At 44.2% G+C, this 15557-nt stretch overlaps 6 non-coding genes across 6 annotated transcripts; 3 read left to right on the forward strand and 3 right to left on the reverse strand.

The window, feature by feature from the left end:
• Window positions 1–710: 710 nt before the first annotated feature.
• Window positions 711–793, forward strand: trnal-cag (transfer RNA leucine (anticodon CAG)). The gene has a single exon. It is a non-coding gene; the product is annotated as a tRNA-Leu (tRNA).
• An 823-nt stretch (window positions 794–1616) lies between these two features.
• Window positions 1617–1688, reverse strand: trnad-guc (transfer RNA aspartic acid (anticodon GUC)). Its single transcript has one exon. It is a non-coding gene; the product is annotated as a tRNA-Asp (tRNA).
• A 1660-nt stretch (window positions 1689–3348) lies between these two features.
• trnad-guc (transfer RNA aspartic acid (anticodon GUC)) lies at window positions 3349–3420 on the reverse strand. The gene has a single exon. It is a non-coding gene; the product is annotated as a tRNA-Asp (tRNA).
• A 5896-nt stretch (window positions 3421–9316) lies between these two features.
• trnal-aag (transfer RNA leucine (anticodon AAG)) lies at window positions 9317–9399 on the forward strand. The gene has a single exon. It is a non-coding gene; the product is annotated as a tRNA-Leu (tRNA).
• An 819-nt stretch (window positions 9400–10218) lies between these two features.
• On the reverse strand, window positions 10219–10290 carry trnad-guc (transfer RNA aspartic acid (anticodon GUC)). The gene has a single exon. It is a non-coding gene; the product is annotated as a tRNA-Asp (tRNA).
• Window positions 10291–12785: 2495 nt separating this feature from the next.
• On the forward strand, window positions 12786–12868 carry trnal-aag (transfer RNA leucine (anticodon AAG)). The gene has a single exon. It is a non-coding gene; the product is annotated as a tRNA-Leu (tRNA).
• The last annotated feature ends 2689 nt before the right edge of the window (window positions 12869–15557 follow it).

The raw sequence follows: 15557 nt of genomic DNA on the forward strand, positions 1-15557 counted from the left end.
GTTGCCCAAGCTGCTATAGGCTTAGACTGCTGGGGGACCTCATCTGTCACACCTTTCCTCACTTTGCTCTCTTTTTCCCCCTGTTTAATTTTTCAAATGATTTTATGTACACGTGACATTATTGTGGTTATTAAACAACTTAAACAACAGCCAAGACACATGAACAGCACGTAGACCCACATATTCACTCGAATGATCCCTGGGCCCGCCAACACTCCTCCCTCCCCTGGAGGCGTGGGTTCAAATCCCACTTCTGACAAAGCAACCTTCTCCAAGAGAATGGTTTTCACTGGCAAGGCAACCCAACTTCACTCCTTGCTTGGCTATGCTACGTTGTATTGCTAAACTGGCACTGTATCGTCTAGTTTAAAGATTATTGCGGCCATTTTACATCTGAAGAGTTCTTGCTTCCAAATGCTTTTTGATAAAGCTTATAGTTAGGGATGGCTCAGGTAATCCTGAAACATCCCATGTTGCCCAAGCTGCTATAGGCTTAGACTGCTGGGGGACCTCATCTGTCACACCTTTCCTCACTTTGCTCTCTTTTTCCCCCTGTTTAATTTTTCAAATGATTTTATGTACACGTGACATTATTGTGGTTATTAAACAACTTAAACAACAGCCAAGACACATGAACACCACGTAGACCCACATATTCACTCGAATGATCCCTGGGCCCGCCGACAATAAGTGCAAATCTTTTTTTTGCGGTCAGGATGGCCGAGCGGTCTAAGGCGCTGCGTTCAGGTCGCAGTCTCCCCTGGAGGCGTGGGTTCAAATCCCACTTCTGACCAAGCAACCTTCTCCAAGAGAATGGTTTTCACTGGCAAAGGCAACCCAACTTCACTCCTTGCTTGGCTAGCGCTATATCATCTAGTTTACAGCAACATTCTTTGTGCCGTCATGTTACTCTGAAGTCTTATGACAGCTCTGAATCGCAGGGAAGGGGCTTTGTGCATGAGAATCCTTTGTCCACAACTCAAGTTATTGTTACATATTAACATTTTGGCATGTACTAAACACCACCGTAAAACCTCCTGTTTTTCAGTCATTTTTGTGGAAAAATCGTCTGAAAACAAAACACTGGTCGTGACAAAAGACCTCGACAGATCGTCCCTGGTATGCAAAGTCATTGTTGGCTTTGGACAAGACAAGAATGAAACCACAGGATTTCTGTTGTTGGACAAAGTACTTGGAAGTGAGCTTTATGGAAGAGTGGTATGAAGGAGAGGTTAGGGGGAAGTCCTTGTTGGCTTTGGACAAGACAAGAATGAAACAACAGGTCTTCTGTTGTTGGACAAGGTACTTGGAAGTGAGATTTATGGAAGAGTCTTATGAAGGAGAGGTTAGGGGGAAGATAGAGGTCCCTGCAGGCCAGGCTTCTCGTGGTGGCAATACATGTGGTGCCAAGTGAAATGCCTTCCAAAGTGCTTTGATAAAAGCAAACAAGTGTAAGATAGTTGAATATGAGATGACAGCATGTATTGAAGGCTGGTGTAAGAGCTGCTGGTCTTGAGTGATTTGTAAGGGAGGTGACTGTTTGCAAGAGGGAAGTTGGCTGATGGTGGGTGAATTAGATTATACCTGGTGGGAGGCATGTGATAAAAGTCCTAGCTCTCCCCGTCGGGGAATCGAACCCCGATCTTCCGCGTGACAGGCGGAGATACTGACCATTATACTAACGAGGAATTTCGATGTGACAGATACAGTCGTCATTTGAAAAGACTACCGTAGCCAATGAGCGAAATAAGAGTTTTGTGTCCCATTTTAGGTGCCTTTTAAAGGAATGTTTTGAATCACGCAAAGCAATTGAGAAGAAACTAGGCATGATCTGCAGCATGCAAGTGGTGAAAAGGGCTCAACAAGAATCTCATTGTACAGGAATGTGTTTCTAACATGCACTGTATATATGACAATAAACGCTTGAATCTTGAATCTTGGTGGCAACACCCAGAAATTCTGCCTTGTGGTAGATGTAGGACACTCCGCATCATCAAAACAATAAAAAGTAGAATGTTTGCTCCAGAAGAAGCTAGACTTTTTTTTTCCCTTTGCAGTGTTGATAAGTTGTAAATAGATTCTACTTTGGACCCTTATGCAGATTTTTCAAACCCCCGGTACCGTATCATAGGACAACAGGACAGGGCTTTTGACCGAAGCAAACTGGATTCATATCAGGCTATTTGAAGGGGGGCTATTCACATTTAGGCCTAAGATGGGTGAGAATATCAAAACAGTATTCTAAGTACCACATCAGACTATAATGGTGATAACACACCTATTGAAATTTCAACTTCTGCAGTCTCAGCTATTATGTAAGTAATGGGTGAGAATGCTCAGCAATTTGGAGGTGAGATGGGCATCATCATGCCTATTGAAATTTCAACTTCTGGAGGCTGATCAGCTATTATGTAAGTAATGGGTGAGAATGCTTAGGAATTTGGAGGTGAGATGGGCATCATCATGCCTCTTGAAATTTCAAATTCTGGAGGCTCATCAGCTATTATGTAAGCAGAGGTGAGAATGCTGATCATTGATAACAGTGCTACTCTTCCTGCTCTTGTTTTCTTCTCCATTTTCCTCGTTGTGGAGTCGTTAGCGGTAACCTTCCATTAGCAGCGACACCTCTGTGACTGAAAAGACTGCAACGACTGGCGCATCGACTCCAGCCACAATATATGGTCGGAACGACAGCGTGAAGTCATCAACAACGCTCGCTCGAGCCATCACGGCAACGACGCTTGGCCTTTAAAGTGCTGCGTTAAGACCGCAATTTCCCTTGGAGGCGGGGTTCAAATTCCACTTCTGACATTGCAAACTTCTCTACCAGAATTATTTTTACTGGCAAGGTCATTGCAAAGTCATTGTTGGCTTTGGACAAGACAAGAATGAAACCACAGGATTTCTGTTGTTGGACAAAGTACTTGGAAGTGAGCTTTATGGAAGAGTGGTATGAAGGAGAGGTTAGGGGGAAGTCCTTGTTGGCTTTGGACAAGACAAGAATGAAACAACAGGTCTTCTGTTGTTGGACAAGGTACTTGGAAGTGAGATTTATGGAAGAGTCTTATGAAGGAGAGGTTAGGGGGAAGATAGAGGTCCCTGCAGGCCAGGCTTCTCGTGGTGGCAATACATGTGGTGCCAAGTGAAATGCCTTCCAAAGTGCTTTGATAAAAGCAAACAAGTGTAAGATAGTTGAATATGAGATGACAGCATGTATTGAAGGCTGGTGTAAGAGCTGCTGGTCTTGAGTGATTTGTAAGGGAGGTGACTGTTTGCAAGAGGGAACTTGGCTGATGGTGGGTGAATTAGATTATACTTGGTGGGAGGCATGTGATAAAAGTCCTAGCTCTCCCCGTCGGGGAATCGAACCCCGATCTTCCGCGTGACAGGCGGAGATACTGACCATTATACTAACGAGGAATTTCGATGTGACAGATACAGTCGTCATTTGAAAAGACTACCGTAGCCAATGAGCGAAATAAGAGTTTTGTGTCCCATTTGAGGTGCCTTTTAAAGGAATGTTTTGAATCACGCAAAGCAATTGAGAAGAAACTAGGCATGATCTGCAGCATGCAAGTGGTGAAAAGGGCTCAACAAGAATCTCATTGTACAGGAATGTGTTTCTAACATGCACTGTATATATGACAATAAACGCTTGAATCTTGAATCTTGGTGGCAACACCCTGAAATTCTGCCTTGTGGTAGATGTAGGACACTCCGCATCATCAAAACAATAAAAAGTAGAATGTTTGCTCCAGAAGAAGCTAGACTTTTTTTTTTCCCTTTGCAGTGTTGATAAGTTGTAAATAGATTCTACTTTGGACCCTTATGCAGATTTTTCAAACCCCCGGTACCGTATCATAGGACAACAGGACAGGGCTTTTGACCGAAGCAAACTGGATTCATATCAGGCTATTTGAAGGGGGGCTATTCACATTTAGGCCTAAGATGGGTGAGAATATCAAAACAGTATTCTAAGTACCACATCAGACTATAATGGTGATAACACACCTATTGAAATTTCAACTTCTGCAGTCTCAGCTATTATGTAAGTAATGGGTGAGAATGCTCAGGAATTTGGAGGTGAGATGGGCATCATCATGCCTCTTGAAATTTCAAATTCTGGAGGCTCATCAGCTATTATGTAAGCAGAGGTGAGAATGCTGATCATTGATGACAGTGCTACTCTTTCTGCTCTTGTTTTCTTCTCCATTTTCCTCGTTGTGGAGTCGTTAGCGGTAACCTTCCCGTAGCAGCGACACCTCTGTGACTGAAAAGACTGCAACGACTGGCGCATCGACTCCAGCCACAATATATGGTTGGAACGACAGCGTGAAGTCATCAACAACGCTCGCTCGAGCCATCACGGCAACGACGCTTGGCCTTTAAAGTGCTGCGTTAAGACCGCAGTTTCCCTTGGAGGCGGGGTTCAAATTCCACTTCTGACATTGCAAACTTCTCCAACAGAATGATTTTTACTGGCAAGGCAACCCAAGTTCACTCCTTGCTTGACTATGCTACGTTGTATTGCTAAACTGGCACTGTATCGTCTAGTTTAAAGATTATTGCGGCCATTTTACATCTGAAGAGTTCTTGCTTCCAAATGCTTTTTGATAAAGCTTATAGTTAGGGATGGCTCAGGTAATCCTGAAACATCTCATGTTGCCCAAGCTGCTATAGGCTTAGACTGCTGTGGGACATCATCTGTCACACCTTTCCTCACTTTGCTCCCCTTTTCCCCCTTTTTAATTTCTTAAATGATTTTATGTACACGTGACATTATTGTGGTTATTAAACAACTTAAACAACAGCCAAGACACATGAAAAGCACGTAGACCCACATATTCACTCAAATGATCCCTGGGCCCGCCGACACTCCTCCCCCCCTCGAGGCGTGGGTTCAAATCCCACTTCTGACAAAGCAACCTTCTCCAAGAGAATGGTTTTCACTGGCAAGGCAACCCAACTTCACTCCTTGCTTGGCTATGCTATGTTGTATTGCTATTCTGGCACTGTGTCGTCCAGTTTAAAGATTGTGGCAGCCGTTTTACATCTGAAGAGTTCTTGCTTCCAAATGCTATGCCTACTATTTGTTTGCCTCAGGAGTCCTCTTAAACAACAGCCAATACACTTGAACAGCACGTAGACCCACATAGTCACTCGAAAATCCCTGGGCCCGCCGACACTCCTCCCCCCCTTGAGGCGTGGGTTCAAATCCCACTTCTGACAAAGCAACCTTCTCCAAGAGAATGATTTTCAATGGCAAGGCAACCAAACTTCACTCCTTGCTTGGCTATGCTATGTTGTATTGCTATTCTGGCACTGTGTCGTCCAGTTTAAAGATTGTGGCAGCCGTTTTACATCTGAAGAGTTCTTGCTTCCAAATGCTTTTTGATAAAGCTTATAGTTAGGGATGGCTCAGGTAATCCTGAAACATCCCATGTTGCCCAAGCTGCTATAGGCTTAGACTGCTGTGGGACATCATCTGTCACACCTTTCCTCACTTTGCTCTCTTTTTCCCCCTGTTTAATTTTTCAAATGATTTTATGTACACGTGACATTATTGTGGTTATTAAACAACTTAAACAACAGCCAAGACCCATGAACACCACGTAGACCCACATATTCACTCCAATGATCCCTGGGCCCGCCGACAATAAGTGCAAGTCTTTTTTTTGCAGTCAGGATGGCCGAGCAGTCTAAGGCGCTGCGTTCAGGTCGCAGTCTCCCCTGGAGGCGTGGGTTCAAATCCCACTTCTGACAAAGCAACCTTCTCCAAGAGAATGGTTTTCACTGGCAAAGGCAACCCAACTTCACTCCTTGCTTGGCTAGCGCTATATCATCTAGTTTACAGCAACATTCTTTGTGCCGTCATGTTACTCTGATGTCTTAGGACCGCTCTGAATCGCAGGGAAGGGGCTTTGTGCATGAGAATCCTTTGTCCACAACTCAAGTTATTGTTACATATTAACATTTTGGCATGGACTCAACACCACCGTAAAACCTCCTGTTTTTCTGTCATTTTTGTGGAAAAATCGTCTGAAAACAAAACACTGGTCGTGACAAAAGACCTCGACAGATCGTCCCTGGTATGCAAAGTCCTTGTTGGCTTTGGACAAGACAAGAATGAAACCACAGGATTTCTGTTGTTGGACAAAGTACTTGGAAGTGAGCTTTATGGAAGAGTGGTATGAAGGAGAGGTTAGGGGGATGTCCTTGTTGGCTTTGGACAAGACAAGAATGAAACAACAGGTCTTCTGTTGTTGGACAAGGTACTTGGAAGTGAGCTTTATGGAAGAGTCTTATGAAGGAGAGGTTAGGGGGAAGATAGAGGTCCCTGCAGGCCAGGCTTCTCGTGGTGGCAATACATTTGGTGCCAAGTGAAATGCCTTCCAAAGTGCTTTGATAAAAGCAAACAAGTGTAAGATAGTTGAATATGAGATGACAGCATGTATTGAAGGCTGGTGTAAGAGCTGCTGGTCTTGAGTGATTTGTAAGGGAGGTGACTGTTTGCAAGAGGGAACTTGGCTGATGGTGGGTGAATTAGATTATACTTGGTGGGAGGCATGTGATAAAAGTCCTAGCTCTCCCCGTCGGGGAATCGAACCCCGATGTTCCGCGTGACAGGCGGAGATACTGACCATTATACTAACGAGGAATTTTGATGGGACAGATACAGTCGTCATTTGAAAAGACTACCGTAGCCAATGAGCGAAATAAGAGTTTTGTGTCCCATTTTAGGTGCCTTTTAAAGGAATGTTTTGAATCACGCAAAGCAATTGAGAAGAAACTAGGCATGATCTGCAGCATGCAAGTGGTGAAAAGGGCTCAACAAGAATCTCATTGTACAGGAATGTGTTTCTAACATGCACTGTATATATGACAATAAACGCTTGAATCTTGAATCTTGGTGGCAACACCCAGAAATTCTGCCTTGTGGTAGATGTAGGACACTCCGCATCATCAAAACAATAAAAAGTAGAATGTTTGCTCCAGAAGAAGCTAGACTTTTTTTTTTCCCTTTGCAGTGTTGATAAGTTGTAAATAGATTCTACTTTGGACCCTTATGCAGATTTTTCAAACCCCCGGTACCGTATCATAGGACAACAGGACAGGGCTTTTGACCGAAGCAAACTGGATTCATATCAGGCTATTTGAAGGGGGGCTATTCACATTTAGGCCTAAGATGGTTGAGAATATCAAAACAGTATTCTAAGTACCACATCAGACTATAATGGTGATAACACACCTATTGAAATTTCAACTTCTGCAGTCTCAGCTATTATGTAAGTAATGGGTGAGAATGCTCAGCAATTTGGAGGTGAGATGGGCATCATCATGCCTATTGAAATTTCAACTTCTGGAGGCTGATCAGCTATTATGTAAGTAATGGGTGAGAATGCTTAGGAATTTGGAGGTGAGATGGGCATCATCATGCCTCTTGAAATTTCAAATTCTGGAGGCTCATCAGCTATTATGTAAGCAGAGGTGAGAATGCTGATCATTGATAACAGTGCTACTCTTCCTGCTCTTGTTTTCTTCTCCATTTTCCTCGTTGTGGAGTCGTTAGCGGTAACCTTCCCGTAGCAGCGACACCTCTGTGACTGAAAAGACTGCAACGACTGGCGCATCGACTCCAGCCACAATATATGGTCGGAACGACAGCCTGAAGTCATCAACAACGCTCGCTCGAGCCATCACGGCAACAACGCTTGGCCTTTAAAGTGCTGCGTTAAGACCGCAGTTTCCCTTGGAGGCGGGGTTCAAATTCCACTTCTGACATTGCAAACTTCTCTACCAGAATTATTTTTACTGGCAAGGCAACCCAAGTTCACTCCTTGCTTGGCTATGCTACGTTGTATTGCTAAACTGGCACTGTATCGTCTAGTTTAAAGATTATTGCGGCCATTTTACATCTGAAGAGTTCTTGCTTCCAAATGCTTTTTGATAAAGGGATGGCTCAGGTAATCCTGAAACATCCCATGTTGCCCAAGCTGCTATAGGCTTAGACTGCTGTGGGACATCATCTGTCACACCTTTCCTCACTTTGCTCCCCTTTTCCCCCTTTTTAATTTCTTAAATGATTTTATGTACACGTGACATTATTGTGGTTATTAAACAACTTAAACAACAGCCAAGACACATGAAAAGCACGTAGACCCACATATTCACTCAAATGATCCCTGGGCCCGCCGACACTCCTCCCCCCCTCGAGGCGTGGGTTCAAATCCCACTTCTGACAAAGCAACCTTCTCCAAGAGAATGGTTTTCACTGGCAAGGCAACCCAACTTCACTCCTTGCTTGGCTATGCTATGTTGTATTGCTATTCTGGCACTGTGTCGTCCAGTTTAAAGATTGTGGCAGCCGTTTTACATCTGAAGAGTTCTTGCTTCCAAATGCTATGCCTACTATTTGTTTGCCTCAGGAGTCCTCTTAAACAACAGCCAATACACTTGAACAGCACGTAGACCCACATAGTCACTCGAAAATCCCTGGGCCCGCCGACACTCCTCCCCCCCTTGAGGCGTGGGTTCAAATCCCACTTCTGACAAAGCAACCTTCTCCAAGAGAATGATTTTCAATGGCAAGGCAACCAAACTTCACTCCTTGCTTGGCTATGCTATGTTGTATTGCTATTCTGGCACTGTGTCGTCCAGTTTAAAGATTGTGGCAGCCGTTTTACATCTGAAGAGTTCTTGCTTCCAAATGCTTTTTGATAAAGCTTATAGTTAGGGATGGCTCAGGTAATCCTGAAACATCCCATGTTGCCCAAGCTGCTATAGGCTTAGACTGCTGTGGGACATCATCTGTCACACCTTTCCTCACTTTGCTCTCCTTTTCCCCCTTTTTAATTTCTTAAATGATTTTATGTACACGTGACATTATTGTGGTTATTAAACAACTTAAACAACAGCCAAGACACATGAACAGCACGTAGACCCACATATTCACTCGAATGATCCCTGGGCCCGCCAACACTCCTCCCTCCCCTGGAGGCGTGGGTTCAAATCCCACTTCTGACAAAGCAACCTTCTCCAAGAGAATGGTTTTCACTGGCAAGGCAACCCAACTTCACTCCTTGCTTGGCTATGCTATGTTGTATTGCTATTCTGGCACTGTGTCGTCCAGTTTAAAGATTGTTGCAGCCGTTTTACATCTGAAGAGTTCTTGCTTCCAAATGCTATGCCTACTATTTGTTTGCCTCAGGAGTCCTCTTAAACAACAGCCAATACACTTGAACACCATGCAGATCCACATATTCACTCGAATGATCCCTGGGCCCGCCGACACTATTGTGCAAGAATTCCTTTCATGGTCAGGATGGCCGAGCGGTCTAAGGCGCTGCGTTAAGGTCGCAGTCTCCCCTGGAGGCGTGGGTTCAAATCCCACTTCTGACATTTCACACTTCTCCAAGAGAATGGTTTTCACTGGCAAGGCAAACCACATTTACTCCATGCGTGGCTAGCGCTATATCATCTAGTTTACAGCAACATTCTTTCTGCCGTCATGTTACTCTGAAGTCTTATGACCGCCCTGAATCGCAGGGAAGGGGCTTTGTGCATGAGAATCCTTTGTCCACAACTCAAGTTATTGTTACATATTAACATTTTGGCATGTACTCAACACCACCGTAAAACCTCCTGTTTTTTTGTCATTTTTGTGGAAAAATCGTCTGAAAACAAAACACTGGTCGTGACAAAAGACCTCGACAGATCGTCCCTGGTATGCAAAGTCATTGTTGGCTTTGGACAAGACAAGAATGAAACCACAGGATTTCTGTTGTTTGACAAAGTACTTGGAAGTGAGCTTTATGGAAGAGTGGTATGAAGGAGAGGTTAGGGGGAAGTCCTTGTTGGCTTTGGACAAGACAAGAATGAAACAACCGGTTTTCTGTTGTTGGACAAGGTACTTGGAAGTGAGCTTTATGGAAGAGTGGTATGAAGGAGAGGTTAGGGGGAAGATAGTCCCTGCAGGCCAGGCTTCTCGTGGTGGCAATACATTTGGTGCCAAGTGAAATGCCTTCCAAAGTGCTTTGATAAAAGCAAACAAGTGTAAGATAGTTGAATATGAGATGACAGCATGTATTGAAGGCTGGTGTAAGAGCTGCTGGTCTTGAGTGATTTGTAAGGGAGGTGACTGTTTGCAAGAGGGAAGTTGGCTGATGGTGGGTGAATTAGATTATACTTGGTGGGAGGCATGTGATAAAAGTCCTAGCTCTCCCCGTCGGGGAATCGAACCCCGATCTTCCGCGTGACAGGCGGAGATACTGACCATTATACTAACGAGGAATTTCGATGTGACAGATACAGTCGTCATTTGAAAAGACTACCGTAGCCAATGAGCGAAATAAGAGTTTTGTGTCCCATTTGATGTGCCTTTTAAAGGAATGTTTTGAATCACGCAAAGCAATTGAGAAGAAACTAGGCATGATCTGCAGCATAAAAAGTAGAATGTTTGCTCCAGAAGAAGCTAGACTTTTTTTTTTCCCTTTGCAGTGTTGATAAGTTGTAAATAGATTCTACTTTGGACCCTTATGCAGATTTTTCAAACCCCCGGTACCGTATCATAGGACAACAGGACAGGGCTTTTGACCGAAGCAAACTGGATTCATATCAGGCTATTTGAAGGGGGGCTATTCACATTTAGGCCTAAGATGGGTGAGAATATCAAAACAGTATTCTAAGTACCACATCAGACTATAATGGTGATAACACACCTATTGAAATTTCAACTTCTGCAGTCTCAGCTATTATGTAAGTAATGGGTGAGAATGCTCAGCAATTTGGAGGTGAGATGGGCATCATCATGCCTATTGAAATTTCAACTTCTGGAGGCTGATCAGCTATTATGTAAGTAATGGGTGAGAATGCTTAGGAATTTGGAGGTGAGATGGGCATCATCATGCCTCTTGAAATTTCAAATTCTGGAGGCTCATCAGCTATTATGTAAGCAGAGGTGAGAATGCTGATCATTGATAACAGTGATACTCTTCCTGCTCTTGTTTTCTTCTCCATTTTCCTCGTTGTGGAGTCGTTAGCGGTAACCTTCCCGTAGCAGCGACACCTCTGTGACTGAAAAGACTGCAACGACTGGCGCATCGACTCCAGCCACAATATATGGTCGGAACGACAGCCTGAAGTCATCAACAACGCTCGCTCGAGCCATCATGGCAACGACGCTTGGCCTTTAAAGTGCTGCGTTAAGACCGCAGTTTCCCTTGGAGGCGGGGTTCAAATTCCACTTCTGACATTGCAAACTTCTCTACCAGAATTATTTTTACTGGCAAGGCAACCCAAGTTCACTCCTTGCTTGGCTATGCTACGTTGTATTGCTAAACTGGCACTGTATCGTCTAGTTTAAAGATTATTGCGGCCATTTTACATCTGAAGAGTTCTTGCTTCCAAATGCTTTTTGATAAAGGGATGGCTCAGGTAATCCTGAAACATCCCATGTTGCCCAAGCTGCTATAGGCTTAGACTGCTGTGGGACATCATCTGTCACACCTTTCCTCACTTTGCTCTCCTTTTCCCCCTTTTTAATTTCTTAAATGATTTTATGTACACGTGACATTATTGTGGTTATTAAACAACTTAAACAACAGCCAAGACACATGAAAAGCACGTAGACCCACATATTCACTCAAATGATCCCTGGGCCCGCCGACACTCCTCCCCCCCTCGAGGCGTGGGTTCAAATCCCACTTCTGACAAAGCAACCTTCTCCAAGAGAATGGTTTTCACTGGCAAGGCAACCCAACTTCACTCCTTGCTTGGCTATGCTATGTTGTATTGCTATTCTGGCACTGTGTCGTCCAGTTTAAAGATTGTTGCAGCCGTTTTACATCTCAAGAGTTCTTGCTTCCAAATGCTATGCCTACTATTTGTTTGCCTCAGGAGTCCTCTTAAACAACAGCCAATACACTTGAACAGCACGTAGACCCACATAGTCACTCGAAAATCCCTGGGCCCGCCGACACTCCTCCCCCCCTTGAGGCGTGGGTTCAAATCCCACTTCTGACAAAGCAACCTTCTCCAAGAGAATGATTTTCAATGGCAAGGCAACCAAACTTCACTCCTTGCTTGGCTATGCTATGTTGTATTGCTATTCTGGCACTGTGTCGTCCAGTTTAAAGATTGTGGCAGCCGTTTTACATCTGAAGAGTTCTTGCTTCCAAATGCTTTTTGATAAAGCTTATAGTTAGGGATGGCTCAGGTAATCCTGAAACATCCCATGTTGCCCAAGCTGCTATAGGCTTAGACTGCTGTGGGACATCATCTGTCACACCTTTCCTCACTTTGCTCTCCTTTTCCCCCTTTTTAATTTCTTAAATGATTTTATGTACACGTGACATTATTGTGGTTATTAAACAACTTAAACAACAGCCAAGACACATGAACAGCACGTAGACCCACATATTCACTCGAATGATCCCTGGGCCCGCCAACACTCCTCCCTCCCCTGGAGGCGTGGGTTCAAATCCCACTTCTGACAAAGCAACCTTCTCCAAGAGAATGGTTTTCACTGGCAAGGCAACCCAACTTCACTCCTTGCTTGGCTATGCTATGTTGTATTGCTATTCTGGCACTGTGTCGTCCAGTTTAAAGATTGTTGCAGCCGTTTTACATCTGAAGAGTTCTTGCTTCCAAATGCTATGCCTACTATTTGTTTGCCTCAGGAGTCCTCTTAAACAACAGCCAATACACTTGAACACCATGCAGATCCACATATTCACTCGAATGATCCCTGGGCCCGCCGACACTATTGTGCAAGAATTCCTTTCATGGTCAGGATGGCCGAGCGGTCTAAGGCGCTGCGTTAAGGTCGCAGTCTCCCCTGGAGGCGTGGGTTCAAATCCCACTTCTGACATTTCACACTTCTGCAAGAGAATGGTTTTCACTGGCAAGGCAAACCACATTTACTCCATGCGTGGCTAGCGCTATATCATCTAGTTTACAGCAACATTCTTTCTGCCGTCATGTTACTCTGAAGTCTTATGACCGCTCTGAATCGCAGGGAAGGGGCTTTGTGCATGAGAATCCTTTGTCCACAACTCAAGTTATTGTTACATATTAACATTTTGGCATGTACTCAACACCACCGTAAAACCTCCTGTTTTTCAGTCATTTTTGTGGAAAAATCGTCTGAAAACAAAACACTGGTCGTGACAAAAGACCTCGACAGATCGTCCCTGGTATGCAAAGTCATTGTTGGCTTTGGACAAGACAAGAATGAAACCACAGGATTTCTGTTGTTTGACAAAGTACTTGGAAGTGAGCTTTATGGAAGAGTGGTATGAAGGAGAGGTTAGGGGGAAGTCCTTGTTGGCTTTGGACAAGACAAGAATGAAACAACCGGTTTTCTGTTGTTGGACAAGGTACTTGGAAGTGAGCTTTATGGAAGAGTGGTATGAAGGAGAGGTTAGGGGGAAGATAGTCCCTGCAGGCCAGGCTTCTCGTGGTGGCAATACATTTGGTGCCAAGTGAAATGCCTTCCAAAGTGCTTTGATAAAAGCAAACAAGTGTAAGATAGTTGAATATGAGATGACAGCATGTATTGAAGGCTGGTGTAAGAGCTGCTGGTCTTGAGTGATTTGTAAGGGAGGTGACTGTTTGCAAGAGGGAACTTGGCTGATGGTGGGTGAATTAGATTATACTTGGTGGGAGGCATGTGATAAAAGTCCTAGCTCTCCCCGTCGGGGAATCGAACCCCCGATCTTCCGCGTGACAGGCGGAGATACTGACCATTATACTAACGAGGAATTTCGATGTGACAGATACAGTCGTCATTTGAAAAGACTACCGTAGCCAATGAGCGAAATAAGAGTTTTGTGTCCCATTTGATGTGCCTTTTAAAGGAATGTTTTGAATCACGCAAAGCAATTGAGAAGAAACTAGGCATGATCTGCAGCATAAAAAGTAGAATGTTTGCTCCAGAAGAAGCTAGACTTTTTTTTTTCCCTTTGCAGTGTTGATAAGTTGTAAATAGATTCTACTTTGGACCCTTATGCAGATTTTTCAAACCCCCGGTACCGTATCATAGGACAACAGGACAGGGCTTTTGACCGAAGCAAACTGGATTCATATCAGGCTATTTGAAGGGGGGCTATTCACATTTAGGCCTAAGATGGGTGAGAATATCAAAACAGTATTCTAAGTACCACATCAGACTATAATGGTGATAACACACCTATTGAAATTTCAACTTCTGCAGTCTCAGCTATTATGTAAGTAATGGGTGAGAATGCTCAGCAATTTGGAGGTGAGATGGGCATCATCATGCCTATTGAAATTTCAATTTCTGGAGGCTGATCAGCTATTATGTAAGTAATGGGTGAGAATGCTTAGGAATTTGGAGGTGAGATGGGCATCATCATGCCTCTTGAAATTTCAAATTCTGGAGGCTCATCAGCTATTATGTAAGCAGAGGTGAGAATGCTGATCATTGATAACAGTGCTACTCTTCCTGCTCTTGTTTTCTTCTCCATTTTCCTCGTTGTGGAGTCGTTAGCGGTAACCTTCCCGTAGCAGCGACACCTCTGTGACTGAAAAGACTGCAACGACTGGCGCATCGACTCCAGCCACAATATATGGTCGGAACGACAGCCTGAAGTCATCAACAACGCTCGCTCGAGCCATCACGGCAACGACGCTTGGCCTTTAAAGTGCTGCGTTAAGACCGCAGTTTCCCTTGGAGGCGGGGTTCAAATTCCACTTCTGACATTGCAAACTTCTCTACCAGAATCATTTTTACTGGCAAGGCAACCCAAGTTCACTCCTTGCTTGGCTATGCTACGTTGTATTGCTGCTGGATTCATATCAGGCTATTTGAAGGGGGGCTATTCACATTTAGGCCTAAGATGGGTGAGAATATCAAAACAGTATTCTAAGTATTACATCAGACTATAATGGTGATAAGACACCTATTGAAATTTCAACTTCTGCAGTCTCAGCTATTATGTAAGTAATAGGTGAGAATGCTCAGGAATTTGGAGGTGAGATGGGCATCATCATGCCTATTGAAATTTCAACTTCTGGAGGCTGATCAGCTATTATATAAGTAGAGGTGAGAATGCTTAGGAATTTGGAGGTGAGATGGGCATCATCATGCCTCTTGAAATTCCAAATTCTTTAGGCTCATCAGCTATTATGTAAGCAGAGGTGAGAATGCTGATCATTGATGACAGTGCTACTCTTCCTGCTCTTGACGGGGGCATTGTTTTCTTCTCCATTTTACTCGTTGTGGAGTTATTAGCGGTAACCTTCCCGTAGCAGCGACACCTCTGTGACTGAAAAGACTGAAACGACTGTCGCATTGACTCCAGCCACAATATATGGTCGGGACGACCGCGTGAAGTCATCAACAACGCTCGCTCGAGCCATCACGGCAACGGCGCTTGGCCTTTAAAGTGCTGCGTTAAGACCGCAGTTTCCCTTGGAGGCGGGGTTCAAATTCCACTTCTGACAATGCAAACTTCTCCAACAGAATGATTTTCACTGGCAAGGCAACCCAAGTTCACTCCTTGCTTGGCTATGCTACGTTGTATTGCTAAACTGGC

The sequence above is a fragment of the Leuresthes tenuis genome, unplaced genomic scaffold (genome assembly GCF_036924035.1).
Source record: "Leuresthes tenuis unplaced genomic scaffold, fLeuTen1.0.hap1 SCAF_3, whole genome shotgun sequence".
NCBI lineage: Eukaryota > Metazoa > Chordata > Actinopteri > Atheriniformes > Atherinopsidae > Leuresthes > Leuresthes tenuis.